The sequence below is a fragment of the Heterocephalus glaber genome, unplaced genomic scaffold (genome assembly GCF_053883595.1).
Source record: "Heterocephalus glaber isolate CG9 unplaced genomic scaffold, H.glaber_assembly_v1.0 deba00001564, whole genome shotgun sequence".
NCBI lineage: Eukaryota > Metazoa > Chordata > Mammalia > Rodentia > Bathyergidae > Heterocephalus > Heterocephalus glaber.
In genome coordinates this window covers 2,539,593-2,559,202 of record NW_028258351.1, presented here as the reverse complement: position 1 = coordinate 2,559,202, position 19,610 = coordinate 2,539,593, and the positions used below count along the sequence as shown (strand labels likewise).

The following is a 19,610-nucleotide window of genomic DNA, read 5'->3' as shown; positions in this document are numbered from 1 at the left end:
GTTCAAGGCCAATCTGAACTACATAGTGAGCCCCTGTCCCAAAAACAAAACAAAACAAAAAACCCTGAAATATATCTTAAACCTTTCATTCAAAAAAAAAAAATCAACGCTCTTAAAAGGATTATTATTTTTTAAATGATTTTGATAAAGTCAAAGGTAAAAGTAGTTTGGGCATTTGATTAGATTTCAATATGCCATTCTGACTTGGGAATTTTCCTTTGTTAGGGCATGAAAGGCATTTTGCCATGAGAAATCCTCTGTTTTTTCCTCCTCAGTTCTCACTCTCCATTCCTCACCCTTCAAAAGATTTCAGCTAGCAATTACAACTCAATTTGACTATCTTGGATAGGAGGCCCAAAGTACAGTAGGCACAGTGAATCAGTGCATTTGATACTGGAGACTTGACTGTTTGAATGGGACTCCAGACAACAGTGAGGGAGGTGTTACTATGCCAACATGGAGGTTGGTGTGTAGCTTAACAAATGGCAAAGCCAGGGCATGAGCCTGTCTGATCACCCAGTACCTGTATCTCCCTTTGGCTCTGTGGTTCTCTACTTCTTGTTTCATGCCATCATTTAAAACATACTCATAACATCTTAGCCAATTCTATGCTAATAATGGAAGAGATATAAAAGTAAAATAAGCCTAATAAAATAATAGCTCAGAGATAAACCTAGTTAAAAATATTTTTACCTATACTTTTCCCCTACTAGCCAGTTTAGCACGCAGATAAAAGTTTTCTGAATAAAACTTTTTTTCAGTTTTTTTTTTATGAAAGGGGAATCATTTCCTAGTGATACGTATATTTAGGACCAGAAATGGCTCTTCCTATCCAAGTGAAAGAACCCAACTATATGAGGAAGACAGTGTAAAAATCAGAATCTGACCTAACAGAGACCTTTAGATGTGCCCTGGTTAGCCTTTGCCAAATCGCTGTACTTTAAAATACATAAAGACACGAATAGTGATGTTCTAGAAACTTTCCTGTCAGTTTTAGAACAAGCCCGTATGTGGTATGTGTTGCTGAGACTGGCCCTTTTCTCATCATACTAGGTGTTTTCACACAATGAGAGCTTCCTCACTGATTAGCCTGTGATTCCCAAACCCTTTCTCCAGTTCTAAGGACATCACTGAATGTAAATTTGCAAAAAGCGGTGACAGGCCACATAGTTACAATCTTTGAGGTACAGAGAGTCTGGAATTTAGAGGCTAAGGAAAAGTTCACATTCAGAGTCTCTTTTTCAGACAGCCTGCTTTTTGGTTACATTTAATTTCACTTTTTCTGAGCCAGCGTTGAGTTGAAAGAATAGTGATCATAGTTGTGTATAGATTATAGACTTCTTCCCTTCTTCATGAGTTAATGTTGGTTTCTTCCACATAAAGTTCTTTTTTTCAGTACTGGGGATTGAACCCAGAGCCTGTAAACTGAGCTACATCCCCAATCCTTTTTTAATTTTTACGTTGAGACAGGGTCTCACTAAGTCACTACATTGTCCAGGCTGAGCTGAAACTTGGATGCTCCTGCCTCAGCCTCTCAGAGAACTGGATCACAAGAATGTGCTGCCATGCCCAGCTTAGAATCTTTAAAACAAAACAAAACCCCCACCACTATTGAGGTATGATTGACATTCATAACATTATACCTAATGAGTTTGGAGATAAGTCTATACCCATGAAACCATCACCAAAAATCTATGCCATAAATCTATCCAAAACCTCCAACAATTTCTTCCTGCCCTCTTTACTGTATACATTGGACAGGGAACTATAAGATGTATCCTTCTCAAAAAATTTTAAATATACAATACAGTATTTTTAGCTAAGGCACCATGTTTTATAGTAGATCTACAGAAGTTACCCATCTCTTATAACTAAACCTCTGTACTCTTTGATTTTTTTTTTTTTTTTGTACTCTTTGATTAATACCTCGCTGTTTTCCTCTGCCCCAGCCCCTGGTAATCACCATTCTGCTTCCTTCATCTAGGAGTCTGGTTGTTTTGGATTTATTACATAAGTAGTATCATGTAGTATTTACCTTTCCGTAACTGGCTTTTTCACTTAGCATAGTGTCCACCTGGTTTCATTCTTCTTGTCATAAACAGCGAGGTTTCTTTCTTTTTAGGGTGAATAATATTTCTTTGTTTCTATATACCACACTTTCTGTATCCACCTATCCACTGATGAACATTTAACTTGCTTCCTTGTCTTGATTACTGTGACTAATGCTAAAGTGAACCTGGAACCCAAATTTCAATTCCTTTTGGCTATATGCCCAGAAGTGGGCTTGCTGGATCGTAAGGTTGTCTTATTTTTAATTTTTAGGTATGGAAAATTTAGGTATGGAGGCTGTACCAATTATATTCCCACCAACAGTGTTCAAGAGTTCACCGTTCTACATGTCCTCAATTGACATTTGTTTTGTTACCTTTTTTTTGATAATGGCCATCCTAACAGGTGATATCTTACTATTGCTTTGATTTGCATTTCCTTGATGCTTAGTGATGTAGAACTGTTTTTTCATGTTACCTCTTGGCCATTTTTATGTCTTCTTTGAAAAGAATGTTCAGTTCCTTTGTTCATCTTTGTTTTTGTTTTTTGTTTTTTGGTACCGGGGATCAAACTCGGGTCCTTGTGCTTTCGAGGCAGGCAACGGAACCACTGAGCTAAATCCCCGGCCCCCTTTGTTCATTTTTAAATGAGGGCTTTTTGTTTTCTTGTTCTCTTGAGTTGTAGGTGTTTCTTACATATTTTAGATATTTACCTTTTGCTAAAGAGATAGTTTGCAAACATTTCTCTTATTCCATGGGTTCATTTTGTTGCTTATGTTATTTGCTAATACCAGCACCCCCCCCCCCCCACACCAACCCTGTACACCAACCCTGGGTCTGAACCCAGGAACACTTTACCATTGAGCTATACCTCCAGCCCTTTTCGTTTTGAGACAGGGTCCCCTCAGTCACCAGGCTGGGCTTCAATGTGGTCCTCCTATCTCAGCTTCCCAATTGGGATTACCAGTGTGGGCCACCACACCAAGGTATATCATATCAATGATAAACTACTTTAAATAATTAGGCATGGTGGTGCATGTCTGTAATCCCAGCATTTGGGAGACCGAGGCAGGAGGATTGCAAGTTTGAAGCCAGCCTGGGAAATTTTAAACAGACCTTGTCTCAAACAAACAAATAAAACAACACACCAGAAACGGAGGCCCAAATGTAAATTCAGAGATCCATGAATTCTAGCTTTGATTCAGTTTGTCACATTTAATGGGACTTTTCCAAAGTTATATCTGAAGAAAATATAGAGCCAGTTTAGGAAAACTTAGACATGAGCACTGTTTGATTGAATCTAGAGCAAGTACTATTATCCTGACCTTTGGCATTTTCATTTTCCTAAGTTCTTTCACATAGGACTGTTCTGTTCCTGAAATAGACATTTTAGAGGAAGTCACTACGAGAGATACCAAGGAAAATATAGTAATAACTTCTGTTTTACATAGCTGGGATGAGCTGTAGCATGATAATTATTTTGAACTTTAAAAACTAGTGTGTCAATTTAAGCATTTTTAAACCTTTTTTTTCTTACTCAAGAAAACATTTATTAGTGGAACACTAAGAAAAATACCATGGCAAAAAGAAGGAAATTAAAATCACCCATCATTTCATTACGCAGATGTAACCACTACTTTACAGTGTCATTATTAGTGGGCACACAGTTTCTTTGCTAGAGTAATTTTACCAATCTTTTAGAAGATGGCATCTGTAAAGGATAAAGAAATGGGTTTCTGATAGATTAAAAATAATAATAATGACAATCTATTTAGTGTAAGGAAATAATGTGAGGAAAGGCATGTGTTTGGAAACAAGGTGACTAGAAGTTAACAAAACTACATGACATAAAAGTATAACAGTAGGTAAAATTCAGAGCTTTGTTTTACTTTAGTATTAAAATTGCCAAGCTCATATGTTCCGTTTATTCTACATATTAACAAATGGAATATATAGAGAAAGAGCAAGTTTTTTAAGATTTAACTATAATTGCATAGTGGTTTCACTATGGGTCTTTATAAGTACTATGAAATACACTCTTAATTTTAGGAAGTATTTAATCAAATATTATTGACCAATATAAAATTTCTTATTTTTTGTTTTACTTTGTGTTTTGTTCTGTTTTGAGACAGGATCTCACTGTACAGTAAGTCTGGCCTTGAACTCATTGTGTAGTCCAGGCTGGCCATAAACTTGGACTCCTCCTGGCTCATCCTCCTGAGAGCTGGGATTATAGGTGTGTGCCACCATGCCCAGCTCAAATTCTCTTATTTCAAGAAGTGAAAAAGCTGTTCCCAAACAATCTGGTATCAATCAGTTTTTCTCTCTGGTAGAAAATTTTATATGTACAAGATCAAGTTATAGAAAGTCCTTCTCCGCCTAACAGGCAGTGGCTTCAAAGGGTAGGGTTTAACATAACAACCGTGAGAAGTTGGGCTCTCGTAGAAAAGCAGTTCCTAAGAGAATACCTCAAGTTAGTACTTCTGTTTCATGGTAGTATAGTCAACAGGAGACTGTTTTGCAACAATTCTTGCCCTCTGCAAAGTCCTGAGGGCCGTGGAGCTGGGTGGCTCTTCGGCATCCAGAGAACGTTCCTTGTAGAGTCAGAACAAAGTTAAACTTGGGCGTCTGCCTGCTCTGACAGGAGAAAACACTGATACTCTGCGGGCTTGAGGTGTCCACCCATGGCCCCACAGTGAAGGAGAAGGCTATAGTGTTCCGGTGCCCAGATATGGCCTGCCTCACACACTGACAAGCACTTCTCTCTATCTGGGGAGAGCCGGAGAACTGAGCCATCTAAGGTGGCATTCTAGAGGTGGCAAGTCAGGAGTAGATTTAAAATAGGTTGGAATTGAGGGCAGGATGTAGCTTAGTGGTAGAGCACTTGCCTAGCATGCATGAAGCTCTAGGTTCTATCCTAGTACCTCAAAAAAAAAAAAGAAAGAAAAAGAAGAAGCAGAGGATTGAACTTGTTCGCCTGGGTCTCTCCTTCTACTTCCCAAACTCCCCAGAAGTGTTCTAGAAGCCTCAGTATTCCGGGCAGCCTAGGGATAGCAGAGCAAAAACTCTGGATGTGGATTCCCTGGCATGGCCTCAGGGAGCCTGTGTCTCTGAATTTCATCAGGCACTGCAGCTTAGCTGTTTTGGTTGACACGAGAATTTCTGAGCAGGTGCAGTTCCCGCTACTGAGAGGCTGAGGCAGAAGGTTCAGGACCTCTTGAACCTAGGAGTTCAAGGCCAGCCTGAACAACATAGCAAGATCCCATCTCAAAACAAAACAAAAAGAGAATTCTCTTTTCTTTTTTCAAATGCAGGCCATACTTTCCTTTTATGACATTTGTGTTTGGTTTTGTTTTGCTTTGTGTGTTGGAGATCAATCCTGGGCCTCCGGCGCGCTAGGCAAGCTTTCTGCCACTGAGCTCTACTCCCAGCCCATGCTTTCATTTTAATGCAACATCATTCAGCCTTGGCATGATTTAAAATGAATATGTCTAGTTTCACCTTTAAGAATGTGTGTGTGGAATAACCTAATTGACAAGCACTCATGAAGTTTTCCTTTAACCTAATGTTATCCCATCATTCGGAGACCCATTTTGCTTAATTTGTTTTTTTTTTTTTTTTGTATCGTTTCTGGTGGGACAAATGCATTGCTTTGATACTGAAATTAACTTGATTGAAATGCCTTATACTTTGTCATTTCCAGTGGCTGAAAAGGTTATTTCCCAAGTGTTTAATTTTTTAAGTACAGTATATATTAATTTAACTGCTACTTTCTGACATTCATCATTTCATGAAAATGATCACAACTGAATACGTTAAGCAGATTTTTATTTACGTTCCATTCCCCACACACTGTAGAATTAACCTTGAAGATACTGTGCAAATTTGAAGCTAAAGTTTTTAAAAACTTGCACCATTGGGCCGGGGATTTAGCTCAGTGGTTCCACCGCCTGCCTCAGCAGGCACAAGGTCTGGAGTTTGATCCCCGGTACAAAAAAATAAAGAAACAACTTGCACCATTTATTGATTTGCTAAATATAATTTTCATATTTTCTTTATGGTATAAAGAACATCTATAACATCTTTCACAGGGGAAATATTTAAAAACTAATGCAGGGCCGGGGATTTAGCTCAGTGGTTCTGTTGCCTGCCTTGCAAGTGCAGGGTCCCAAGTTTGATCCCCAGTACCAAAAACAAAACAAAACAAAATTAATGCAATCTACAGGAACTGTTCAGTCAGAAACAATGAGTAAAAAGGTCATTTGTTAAGCACATATTATTTAAAGTAATTATATTATGGATTTCTAGTGTTTGAGGCAGAAACTTCTGCTGTAAAAAATAGAGACTGCATTGGGCTTCTGATTTCTATACAAATGTCATGATTCCTGCTTCAGAACTAAAGATAGAAAGTAAAATAAAATGTTCTTTGTCCATTTAGTTATCCTTGACTCCATGAAATTCTCCAAAGTAATTACTGGTGACCACAATACCACCTACCAGCAAGAGCAGCATTGACCATGTGCCAGCTGCCTTATTGCTGACCACAGCTGCTCTTGACTAGAGCAGATGTTTCTCCTTTTGCCTTGGCAGTAAAATTTTATTGAGCAGTTTTACAAATATAGAGCAACATACTCTACCTGATCCGTAGCTGGAGATTTTAGCTACTTTGTGCAGTAAGCTTAGATTTCTCCCGTCCACCATCAGGAACCACTCTAGGTTCCATGCATTTTTTTTTTTTTTTTTTTGAGACAGGGTCTGGCTATATAGTTCAGGGTGGCCTTGAACTCACTATGTAGCCCAGGCTGGCCTTGAACTCATGGCAGTCTTCCTGCCTCAGCAGGAGGCAAGCAAGTGCTAGGATTGCAAGCCTGCACCCCCACACTCGGCCTTAGGTTCTATGTATCTTACTTCCCAGGCCTCTGGACTTGTAAACTACAGTCCTCTTGGGCTTGCTCAATTATATCCACCCATATAATTTTCCCAAAGAAAATAGTGTTGGAAGAGCAACCACACTTGTGGTTGCAACTTGCTGCTTTAAAAGGCTGTCACATTGGAACTTTGCTCCTACCAATTGTGGGTTTGCAAAATGGAGTTAGGGTACTTTGTTGGGATGTTTTGTTAGGATGCTTTCCTGAATTTCTCCACGTCTCTTTAGTTTGGATGTTGACTTGGAAATCTCTTTTGAGTTAGCTTCTTTTGAACAGCTTTTTTCCTTTCTGGGCACTTCTCGGATCTTTTCCATAATCAAGGCTTCAGAGGGAAACACTTCTGATCCATTTTTTTGTAGGTGGGACTGAAGAATAGAGCACTTAAAGAAAGGCCTAATTTTGCTTCTGAGTTGGATGGAATGATTTACCATAATTTCTCTCTATGTTCCTTGTCCCTGGGTAAAAGGATTACATTTTGAGTTGTAGTTGATACTTCATTTTTAAAAAAGAACTCTAAAGGGCCATTCCTATGATGACTACAGCCTATTTCCCAGGATCTTTCAAAGAAAACAACTTATAAAGATCCTAGAGGTTGAGGATCTAGCCTCAGCCTGGCAAGAATTCCCACGGAGCCTCAGGCTTGGAAGGAAGACTAAGATATAAGATCAGAGAGCAGAGGGCATGTGGTGAGAATTTTCCTGGTTTGTGCTTCCTCAGCAGGGAGGAAGTAGCAGTGATCTCAGTCCTGAATGGTCATTCCACAAGTGTGTCACTGTGGGAATTTAACTAGCCAGCTTTGCGCAGGCAGATGACCGATCCTGATAGCCTCATTTTAAGACTCCTGTCACATATGATACCAAGCCTACATGGAATATCCTATGTGATTCATTTTAGGAACTTAAGGCAAGTGACTATTTTAGATCTATGCATCAAGAAATTTGAAGCAGTATATTCACTTTTGACACATCTGGCCATTACTAGTAGCTTTAAGTAGTATACTTGGCAAATACTGGGAACATAAAACTTCATTTTTAAGCCAGTCTTGGTGGTACATGCCTGTAATCCCAGTACTTTGAAGGCTGAGGCAGGAGGATTGCAAGTTCGAGGCCAGCCTGGACTACATAATGAGTCAAGGCCAGCCTGAACTACATAGTAAGACCCTATCTCAAAAAACCAAAAACCAAAACAAAACATAAACCTTCATTCTTCTTTGATCATAAAGAGTACCTTGTTTATATTAATATATACCTTTCCTACTTCTCTAATAACCAACAAAACTTTGTTCTCGCTCGCTCTCTTTTTTTTTTTTGAGACAGGGTATTGCTGTGTAAATCAAGCTGGCCTTGAACTCACTATGTAGCCCAGGCTGGCCTGGGACTCACTATGTAGTCTAGGCTGGCCTGGAACTCTTGGCAATCCTCCTGCCTCAGCCTCCCAAATACTGGGATTATAGGCGGGTACCACCATGCCTGGAAAAAATTTGTTCTTAAAATAAAGATCTTGAAAGTAATATCAGCAGTGCTAGACTGGTATTTGACTCTGGCCTATCCCTTGTTTTTTTTTGTTTTTGTTGTGTGTGTGTGTGTGTGTGTGTGTGTGTGTGTGTGTTTTCCCAGAGCACTCCTTAAACTAGGATGAGAAAAGTTAATTTTAATCCTCCAAAAACATATTTGCTAGCACAAAAGGTCATGAAACACACCCAAAAAACGGTATTGCTGAAATCAAAAGGAGAGCAGTATCAGCAGCAGAGATGGGCTCTCGTCTCCCAGCATAGAATTTTGTAGCTGGCCAAAGAAACTCTTGTAGGAGAAACAGCGAATCCCAAACTTACGGGATGCAAGTTTTCCCTCAACTAGTCAAAGGAAAAATTCTTTCTGCATTGTTTCAGAAATCTCAGAAGAGAATTCTTTATAACAGTTTGTAAATTGATGGCACCAAAATTTATTTTCAAGAATGTTTAGGTAGCTGCTCTTTTACCCAATATTTTTATAATTCCTACCTTCAAACTATTATTTGTCAAAAGGGAGAAAGAATTTCTATATCTATTTGATCAACTCATAAAATATAAAAATATGATGACCCAGTCGTGTCTGAAGCTTTTAAAGCTTTTCTTTGAGATGATTTTCTAGGGTATTAAAATGTCACCTGCCCCAAAGTTTATGAATCAGAGAGTGAATGAGGTAGGATTGAAAAGGATCAAAAACAAGATAGTAAGTAACAGTAGCCCTTCCAGAAAAGATTATGAAATGGCCTTGCTTTTCTATAGGGAAAAAGGGCCTTTCCTTGGGGCTTTTAGGGGGAAGTTTAGGGAAAGTCCACACCCTGGGCCCAAGGGAGAGCTTCGCCTTAATGATTGTGTGTGGTTTGACAAACACAAGACCGCAGTGTTTCTTGTACATTTGTCCTCCTCAGCACATATGTGAAATAAAGGGTTACTAAAAGGAAGATAGGGAAGAAAATCTAACTTAGAATACAAAGTCTAATCATTTTAAACATAAGATTTATAAACAAGTATTTATAAACCATGTGCATTCTGATATATTGTGAAAATAGGGCCTGATAGGCCCCTGGAAAACTTCTTGAGACATTGTCTGGGTTGAGAAGAGAAATAGGAGAATGGCTTTTCCTAAAAGAATGCCTAGGAATCTAGGATTGCAACTGAGCACCTCTCTGTGCTGTATCAAGCTACAATACCAGTGAGTCATGGAGGCTATAGGGAAGCATAGGAGACAGTGTGAGAGACATTTGAGTTCATGTTTGAGATAAGGAAGATGGTTATCACTGAAAATAAACTGATATTACAGGGACAGCCTCCCATTTTCAGAGCGCTAAAGGGCATTTTGTGGATGATTAACTGATGTACAAGTTGTAGGTGTGATGAAGAGCCAGTATAGAGACCTAAAAACCAGTCTTCAAAGTCGAGGCATGGATACTTACAGACCATGAGGCTGTGGGCAAGTTATTAGCCCATTTCGGCTTCCACTTTGTTACTTGAAAATGAATAGTAAAGCAGATCATCTGCACGGATTTTGTGGATCTGGGTTTTGAACAGTTTCAGTGCTAAATAATCTCAGAAAGGTTGTATCATTTGTGCTGCCATTGTGGTACTTCCTATCAGTGGGAGCACCTAATACCATAGACCACCCAGGAGACCAATGTCCAATTTCACTGTTTCCTCCTTGCTAACAATTTCAATAATCAGATACCTTCATCCCCCTGGCCCTCCCCAGAGAAATCCTTAGCCCAGAAAGACCCTTCACTTCCTGTGAGCCAGTCTTTCATCACTGGTGTAAGAAAGAGCTGGGCACTATTAGTCCACATAGGTGAGACAGTGGAGGCTTTAACCACTACAGACTCTCTCGAGTGACCTGGCCTTCCAGGGATTTGTCAGCCAAGGGACAAGCTGGCGGAGAGTCTGTTAACTCCAGGCCTGATTCTAATGAACTTGGGATTCATTGCTGGGGGGAGGGGGGAGGGAAGACTGGATCCTGGTGCATCCAAGACTCTGCCCTTAAAACCTCCGGGTTGATGACTGATATATTAGTCTCTTGGGACAGGGCTGTACAGTTGAGAAAAGTAGCAAGAGCATCAGATCTCTGCAGGTCATCTGGCCCCCATAAAAAAGCAATAGCAACTGAGAAAAAGCTAGACTTCTAGGTTCCCAGCTATACTGGGTTATTAGACAAAGCCCCCACTCCATCTTTGTTTATAGAACTCATTTTCAGGGACACGTGTTTTATAGTGAGGTGGAGGTTGTAAAGAAGCTATTTATACTGAAGATCCCAAATATGTGAGCTTTATATCAAGGTTGATCTAAAGGAACTTTTCATGGGTGGCAGTTTAGGAGAGAAAGGGAGAAAAGGATAAGAAAAAAACTAATAAAAATAGCTGAGATCACTCAACAGTTATCAAGAAACAGATACTACAGTTTTATAACATGAAGTACTAAAAGTATATGCACTCTTAAAAGGCAATTAAAATGTATGCTCTGAAACTATAAAACATTTTCTTTTCATCTGCAACATAGAGGGCAGATTACAACACATTAATAACGTTTTGTTTAGAGTTCAGTTTCTGATGGTTTCCAAATGTAGTCTGTGCAGATTAACCAGAAGGAGTCCAGTTCCCTTTTTTAAGAGCGCTTGTAAAGGAAAGCAATGTGGTAAGATTGTTATGAAAAGAGAGTGTATTTAGGAAATAGCACTTAGCAGGGTCTCTCTGAATGGCTGCCAGGTCAGGAAGCTGAAGTGCAAGGCTTGGCCCTTGTTCAGCCCCCCCCAGTTCCAGCTCCTTGACCACACAGTACGTCAGGAACATGTCACAAGCCAGCCAGGAAGATTCAGCCCCGCCCATGGACCGGCTTGGCACGGCCGCTTTCACATAACCCAGGGCTCCAGAGGGGCTGGAGGCAGGCATTCCGGGGCCACGGGAACATGCAATTTTTTTAAAAATAGAAATGAAGAATTAAAAAAAAAAAAGGCCTGAGAATTAAGCAGTTGCTGAATCCTTACGGAACACGGTCCCTCATGTAGAGTGTTGGGGTGAAGAGGGCCTTAAAGGTTATCTCATGCTTTGCCCTTGTCCAATGGACAAGGAAACTGACTCGCTCCTATTCCTTCAGTGGTAGAACCAGCCATGGAGTCTGTGTTTCTCCACAGTTTGCTAACCCTGCTGGCTTCTACCTCACTGGGTTAAGCCTTGTGTCTGAGGAGCTCTCTTCTGCCCATAGGGACCAGCTGCACTGCTGGGGGGTCTTCCCTGTGGATGACCAGCCAGTGATCTGTTGCTGTGCCATTTGCTCATACTCCTTGCCTAACTGCTTCTGTCTCAGCCTTAGTTCCTTCATCTGTGAAGTGGAGATTTCTGTGTCTACTTCATAGAGTTGTTATAAGGACTGATTATTTAATTGTACCTGGCATGTAATAAAGGCTCAACAGTGTTATCTGTTACCATGAATGATGGTACCATTAGCATTATACTACCATTCGCATTGTCATTATTACAACTCTTATTTCTCCATTTGCTTCCTGAGGAGCCACCCTCAGGAATCAGGCCTTAGGCTGTATGGTGTGAGTCTGTCCTTAGTAGGCCCATCAGGCCAGGACCACAAGAGGGGAGAGTGAAGGGAATGACGACACCAATACCCTGGGCCAGTGCTTTGTCAAGTCCTGTCATCAGAGTCCAGCTGAGGAGCAGAGGTTCAGAGGTATTATTGTTGTTGTTTTACTTTACTTTCCTAATTTTGTTTTACCTTTTTAGTTGGAAGAGACTGTAGAGATGCTTGAGTAAGTCTGTATTATATAGTTCAGTCTCAGTTTCCGTATGCGAAGACTGAGGTTCAGAAGATAAGGTGACTTGGCTTAGCCTTGCCAGCATAACTTGGTCATTGAATAAAGCTCTTGTCTAATTTACATATAAAAGGAACATTGGAGGGAAAGAGCCTTAAGGTAATAATACCTATAAGACATAAATCCTTTAGCTTTTCTTCTACCTCAGGCCCAGTGGGATCCTATTTAAAACCCCACTAGTGACCTTGTTCCTTAGTCAGCATGGAGACAACCCTGAGGGAAAAAACATGAGAGCCAGCCTCCTTCCTTGAGTATTATTAGAGAACAATCCTCTATAAAAGTTAAGTGGATGTTTTTTGTTTAAAGCCTTGAAGAGATTTAACCCTGCTGGGCTGCTGTTGGCTCAACGCAGCAGGGCCTTACAGAATGCGCCCCTCAAGAAAACTTGCTCTCAGGCTGCTAAGCCACTATGGCAAGCACATTTCTTTCTTAATATAAGGCTCATTGGTTTAGAAATTAAAATTACTGTCTTAGCTGATACCTCATTTGTTGTTCCTTTGAGCTCTTACCTCTCCTTTGCCTTATAGTCAAGTCAGTTTTCCTCTTTTCCTAAGTGTTTCATGGGGGGGAGGGCAGTGGCTATGGAGGTAGATTGCACCCTCTTTGTGGGCAACCTTGAAACTAAAGTGACAGAGGAGCTGCTTTTCAAGCTGTTCCACCACGCTGGGCCAGTAATAAAGGTAAAAATTCCAAAAGATAAGGATGGTAAACCACAGCAATTTGCATTGTGAATTTTAAACATGAATTATCTGTTCCTCATGCAATGAATCTGCTTAATGGAATCAAACTTTTTGGAAGGCCCATCAAAGTTCAGTTTAGATCAGGAAGTAGTCATGCCTCACAGGATGTCAGTTTCGAGCCCTACCTCCATATCACCTAACAGCAGATATGAAAGGACTGTGGATAACATGACACAGATCATCACTGATAATTTAGAGATCATTCTCTTCTCCAGAAAATTATTAGAGACAAGCAGTGATGAACAATGTTTTGAGACAGATGCCATATTGTGGGAAATTTGGTTCTGCGCCTGTGGATCGATCAGGATTTTCACCATCAGTTCAATCACATAATCACACTTTTAACCAGTCTTCAAGCTCCCAGTAGGGGCAGAATACACCATGATCATCACAGTGTAAAATTGCAGCTCTCATCCCTACCTAGCAGATAGACGTTATACCTGAGAACAGCGTTACACTGAGCATGGTTCTGGCCACCATTACAGAGGAAGCAGAGATTTCCTCTGTAAAGATAGGAATCCTGATGGCTCGAGCCATGATTATGGTAACAGAAGGGACAGTACTAGAGATGGAAAATGACACTCATCTCAACACTAGCAAATATTAAAAGGACATTGTTTCATGGGGTTTTTTGAGGCTTTTTTGACTAAGTTGAGCTGACAATATTTTGAAAAACTGTACAGAGCATCTTTTTAAATTGCCGCATTTTTTAAAAAAACTTACAGCTACTGTTTAATACAGAAATGAGAAGAATTGTGGTTCCTGTTTTATTTCATTAATAACCTTTCACCTCAGAGTTTTAAGAAGAGGAAAGGGTTTTATGTAAAAGAAAATGCCACAGTTCCTAATCATTTAGACAGCTTCAGAAAGGGCTGGGGATTTAGCTCAGTGGTTTTGCCGCCTGCTGCACGAGTGCAAGAACCTGAGTTCGATCCCCAGTACCAAAAAAAGAAAGAAAGCTTCAGAAAGGTGGATTGTATGCCAGGTATGATTTTTTTAAATGCAATGTTTAAATTTTGAAAAAAAAATTTACAGTAAAAGACACATGCTATAATGCTATAATGGTAATGTATCTTTTACTGTAACAAATTTTTAAAATCTGTACATACCTGTATACTTTGATCGGACCTGGTTGTATTATAAAGCAAATATTTTAGTTTTTTGTACTGCAGGAAATTTCGTGTTAAGTAAATCCAGTTGTGATGTATATAATAGTTGATAGTCTAGTCTCAGATGGCTATCTGTATTTTGTTAATAAATTAGAATATATAATTTTTCAATGACTTGTTTTATTACCAGTTTCAGAAAGTTATTGGTTGTTAGGGAATAAATCATTTTGGATAACGTAGAGAATTTAAGTATAAGTTCTATGTGATGTTCTTTGTAGCTTTACTCTATACAAATATAAATCTACACATGCTATTTCATTCTAAAATTTGAGAAATTTTTCATTAAATCGTGTCTGATGTATGACTATCCACTCGGGAAGTTAAGTATCTGTATGTGAAATATCTGTACATGTATATTTTTACATGGAAAATTACAGTATTAATGTAAAGTCCCTTTTTCAGGAGGAACAAAAATATCAATGCATACTCAGATAAAATGGTAAAATGTTTTACTGAAAGTATTCTTTTTGGTGAAAAAAGGTTCATGAAGTCTTTGTGTGCTGTCTCTCTCCATCAAACTTTAGAAATTTTTAACATTTTCTAACTACCTAAGGACACATTTGATCACGGAGATTGTACAACTTGATTTTTGTTTGAATATCGGAAAGAATTTAATGTTAACATTTTTCTGCTTTTAAAATTTTTAAATCTTAAAACTTTTATGTATCAAGATACTATTTCTCTTCCGTGACAGAATTGTTTATAAAATTCATTCCTTGAAAAATTTGGATCCTTTTAAAATATTAATCACAACATTGGTACCGTTACTTTTTAATAAAGGAAAAAAATAAATAAAGTGTTTGATCAAGTTTCAGATTAGGAAATTTATACGGCTATAAATAGCCAATGATGATAGTATTTAGTTGCTGGAAAGGTCTTTCATACTTACTAATACTAGTACTACAATAGCAAAACCATTATTTACCCAGAAAAATCAATTCTAAATTTCACCCAATCTCCGATGAGAACATTTGGGCTGTTTTTCTTATAAGTTGTTAAATTCTGATATTGCTTGGCTACATTGAAACAGCCCTGTTTTATATCATCTCACTTTCCTTTTCCTGGTACCTTCCTCTTTGGGCCTTAGGTTTTATTAATCTCAGTTTGTTCTGAAGGCACTAAGACACATTTTCAAAGATGTGTGTATTGTCACAGACAAGATACAATGACTCATAGAAGTTTCATAGGTTGCTCTTTTTGGAGCTACCAGAGATTGGAACAGTCTCTATCCTCAGCGCCACCCAAAGTCAGATGAAAATATCAGAGTTTTTCCTTCTGTGGTGCTTGTCAAAAATACTATTCCAGCTTATCTTATTCCTGATTTGCCCAAGAGCAGAACCAAAGCTCAAGAGGTAACTCCTGGCCTCAAGGTCACTAATAAGGTAAGAAGAGAATTGGGATGAGTGTGCTTAAATTTCTTTCCTAAAAAACCTCCTCAGGATCTCCAGAATATATCATCTTTATAGTCCACATTTCAGTTTCCTATGTATCTTCTTCATTTGACAGTGTCTTGAAAGCATCACAGGAAACTGGCAGTGACTACCAATGGGGCAGAGACTTTTGAGCATCTTCAGTCCCCTTAAGTCTTTCTGTCCTTCTCTGGAACCACAGTGTGCATATCCTTCAGTCAGTGTGAGCCCTGAAATCAGAGTAGACTTGGCCTCTTGGCTCTATCTAGGTAGTTGGCTAAAGTGCCATGTCTGTATGAGTGAAGCTTTTCCATCAGAGCACTCATTCTTTGGAAGCTTTTTATGTACTCCTTTCATTTAGCTATATTGTGTGTAGGGTTTGGAGACTAAAGGATTTCTCATGTGGAGAACCTTACCACAGCTTTCTTTTCCCTGAGCTATTTGTGGTAAAAGCCTGGCGATTTGTTTAGATGTTCAGTGAGTGATACCTTATTATTTTATTAAGTGGATGGAGTTTGATTCTTAAGGAGGTTTGGGGCCTTGATGGTTTTTGTGCCAACCTACTGCATGCAAGTTTACTCCTGGATTTTAAGAATGGGAAAGACTACACCATCCCTTTTACCCCCTGAAAATTGAATCTGGTCAAACTTAGAAGTTATTTTCCAAAACTCTAGTCATAATTATATGCTGTTTATTTTCTGACACTTTAAAAATCCTTTCACAGTGAGTATATGTTGCCAACTTCTGTTGGTAGTCATAGGATAAATGGGCAGTGATTTTATGTAACTGAGGTTTCCTTTTTTAACCTTCAAAGTGACCCTGACCTGGACCAGACTACAAAGGTCATCGTCCTTCCATCTTTAAGCCAAGAAGCAGTTTCTTTTCTGTTTGGTTTAGATTCCTTTGTCCATGGAATGTTGTATGTTCAAGGCTGATGCTTACTTCTTACCTTTAAAACAATTGAGTCACAAGGCTAGAAGAGGGGTGGGATACAGAAGGTTAACTGGAGACAGGGACACACAAAAATAATCATTTTAAATGGAATCTGAGAGCTTTTGGGCTACTTGTATTCCATGGTACAAGAACCCAAATCTCAGACTCAAGCCTAGGCCCTGCATCCTACCAACGAAGGGTGGACCTTAGAATTGGACATAAATGTGTCGCTCGCTCTGGAATTGCTGGGGGTGAACTCAGGCTCTCTGTGAGATATTTTCTTTACCAAAATCAAAATTTTTGGATTCAGGCCAAATGTAGTGGCACATGCCTGAAATCCCAGCACTCTGGGAAGCTGAGGCAGGAGGAGGATTGCAAGTTTGGGTCAGCTGGGGCAACTTAGTGACATAGCAAGATCCTGTCTCAAAATTTAAAAAAACAAAAACAAAAACAAAAATTTCAAAAGGGCTGGGGATATCTCAGTGCAAAGGCCTAGTTCAATCACCAGTACCTTAAAAAAAAAAAGATTTAATTTTTTTTTTTTTATACCAGGGATCAAACTCGGGACCTTGCGCTTGCGAGGCAGGCAGCAGAACCATTGAGCTAAATCCCCAGCCAAGATTGAATATTTTATATTATGCTTTACTTTATAGTTACAGAGCATTCCCATCCACATTCTTTCCTTTTAAATCTAATCTTGTGAGATAGACATTGTCATTTCCATTTTACTGACAAGGTTTAGAGAAACTCTAAAAATCAGTTGCTAATAAAGATCAGAATTCAGACATTCAATCCATGTCCTAAGTGATTTCTTCAAGACCTTTTTTTGCCATCTCACCTCTCAACTGAAATATGTCCATTGCCCCCAAAAGTCATTATCCTAAAGGAGCAAAAGTTTTGATCATGTCAAAAAATTGTTCTTCTCAAAAACTTTCATGATATGTTGCCACTTTCAAATAATAGAAATGCAAATTCATTCAATATCTTGTTTAAGGTAGCATTGTGTAGTGGGATTGGAATCAATAATATAATTCAAAGCATGACTCTTCTCTGAAATAAATGTGTGGTCCTCAGCCTATTTCTTCATCAGTGCACACATAACTGACAAACAAACCCCAAATCAGTCTTTCAGGTATTAAATGAAATGGGTCAAGCACAGTGCCTAGCATCAGTAGGAATCCAATAAACAGAAGTTTCCCTTCTCATTTTCACTTTGGTTCAAACTGACCTTTTCTACCTCACCTCCTACTTCTTCCTTAGATGAACTCTGTACATACCAAATTGAATTGTTTATTCTCTTGAGCATGCTTTTTACCTTCCCACCTTTATATTTTTGTGCACAATGGCCCCTTCCTCTGAAGAGCCCTCCTTCCAGCAGTGTCCTCCTGTATATTCCCTTGCTCTTAATACAAAATGGATTAAATAAGTAGACTAATGTTCACTCCGTATGCCATGGTTTTCTAAAGAGTGGAATTTTTTGATAATAAATCTTAGCAAGTTCGTATCCTATAATTGGGTCTAGAATATACCTCTGTAATATATTTGGGAGGCCAGGTGTCACTTGGGAAAGAACCACAGAACACTGGCTAATATTGACAATTGACCGTTCCCCATCCTATTCTAACATATAGGTTTGTATTTGTAATTCCCCCAAGATAAGATTTCACCATCCCTCTTAATTTTATTAATCCATTCTCAACTGACAGATATTGCAGTGAGCCTTGAGCTCTTGGGGATGCTTTTTTCGTTTCTGATTAAAAGATGAGTTTCCTTCTTAAACCCAAGGTTCTAAGTCTATACAGCCTCTCTCTTCTTCTAAACAGCTTGTTTGGATGCCAGAACTAAAGTTGTTATTCTCCATTGGTTACTGAAAGAGGTTTTCAGTATCCCAGCCCTTTGAAAATTGTTTCCTTCTAGTACAGTGCTGAAGAGTGGTATGGAGTTAGGTAAGACTAGTACAGTTGTTACTATTATTACTTTATTATTTTGAAAGAGCCTGCGGAGAGTAAACAGATCTCAGAGAACTAATCTGTGTTGATCTCTCTTCCTCTCAAGGGAATTGGAAAACTTTGAAATAAATAGTTTGTGCTTTGTTCTTTCTTATTAGAATCCAACTCTGATAGCACAGTAATTTCCAGTTCCTATCTAGAGTGGCTGAGAATATCATCAGATGACCTGTTTAACACTGGAGAAGCTGAGTTTGTCTAAGTCATGGTCCTTTCTTAGGTTATTGGTACCTAATGAGCTGTGACTCCAGAAAGCAAGTTGGTTAACATAAGAATTGTAATGAAGGGGCTGGAGATTTAGCTCAGTAGTGAGGGTACCCCAGCCTGCCTCACAAGCTCAAGTTCCCAAGTTCAGTCCCTGGTACAAAAAAAAAAATTGTAGTGAACCCATTTAGGTTTTCCAGACATGAGAGCTGGTTCCTGGTTCCTTTGCCCACCCCCCTTTTCCATCGGCCTACTTGCAAGTAGAGGCTCATGTTCTGGTTCCAGGGCCTTAGAGTGGGCAGTTGTCTGTCACTGGCCCAGGACATAATGGAGATCTCCCTAGACACCAGACACTTGCTATCATTTCTTCTTCTTCTTTTTTTTTTTTTTTCCACTTGCTATCATTTCTGCTCTCGTTGGCTGACTTTCTTAGTGCTTTTAGGGGTACCTGAGGTCATCTTTGCCTAAGGAATGTCACTTTGAGACATCTTACAGTAGAACTGTAGATGTGCTTTCTGTTGATAGTAATAATGGCCACTAGTTAAGCATTGTACAGTTTGTTTAACATAGATTGGCACTAATCCTCACAGCAGTTCATTAAGATAGGTATTGTTACACCCATTTTACAGATAAGTACTGGAGAAATTCAGTAACTTGCTCAAGGTTTAAACAGTTACCAAATACCAAAGCCAAAACTTAACTTCAAACCCCTGTTTTCTCCCTGTTTAGAGAAAGCTCAGAATGCCTGGGGAGCTCTGAAATCACTGTGGTATTTCATACTAACATTACCAGAGAATCCCAGGACATTAATTCAGTGATCAGAGC

At 39.1% G+C, this 19,610-nt stretch overlaps 1 protein-coding gene and 1 pseudogene across 15 annotated transcripts in view; both read left to right on the top strand.

The window, feature by feature from the left end:
* Positions 1 to 19,610, top strand: part of Bcas3 (BCAS3 microtubule associated cell migration factor) — a 583,853-nt gene that overhangs the window by 443,419 nt on the left and 120,824 nt on the right. The gene's annotated exons all lie outside the window — the stretch shown is intronic.
* On the top strand, positions 12,885 to 13,661 carry LOC106008208 (RNA-binding protein 7 pseudogene; annotated as a pseudogene).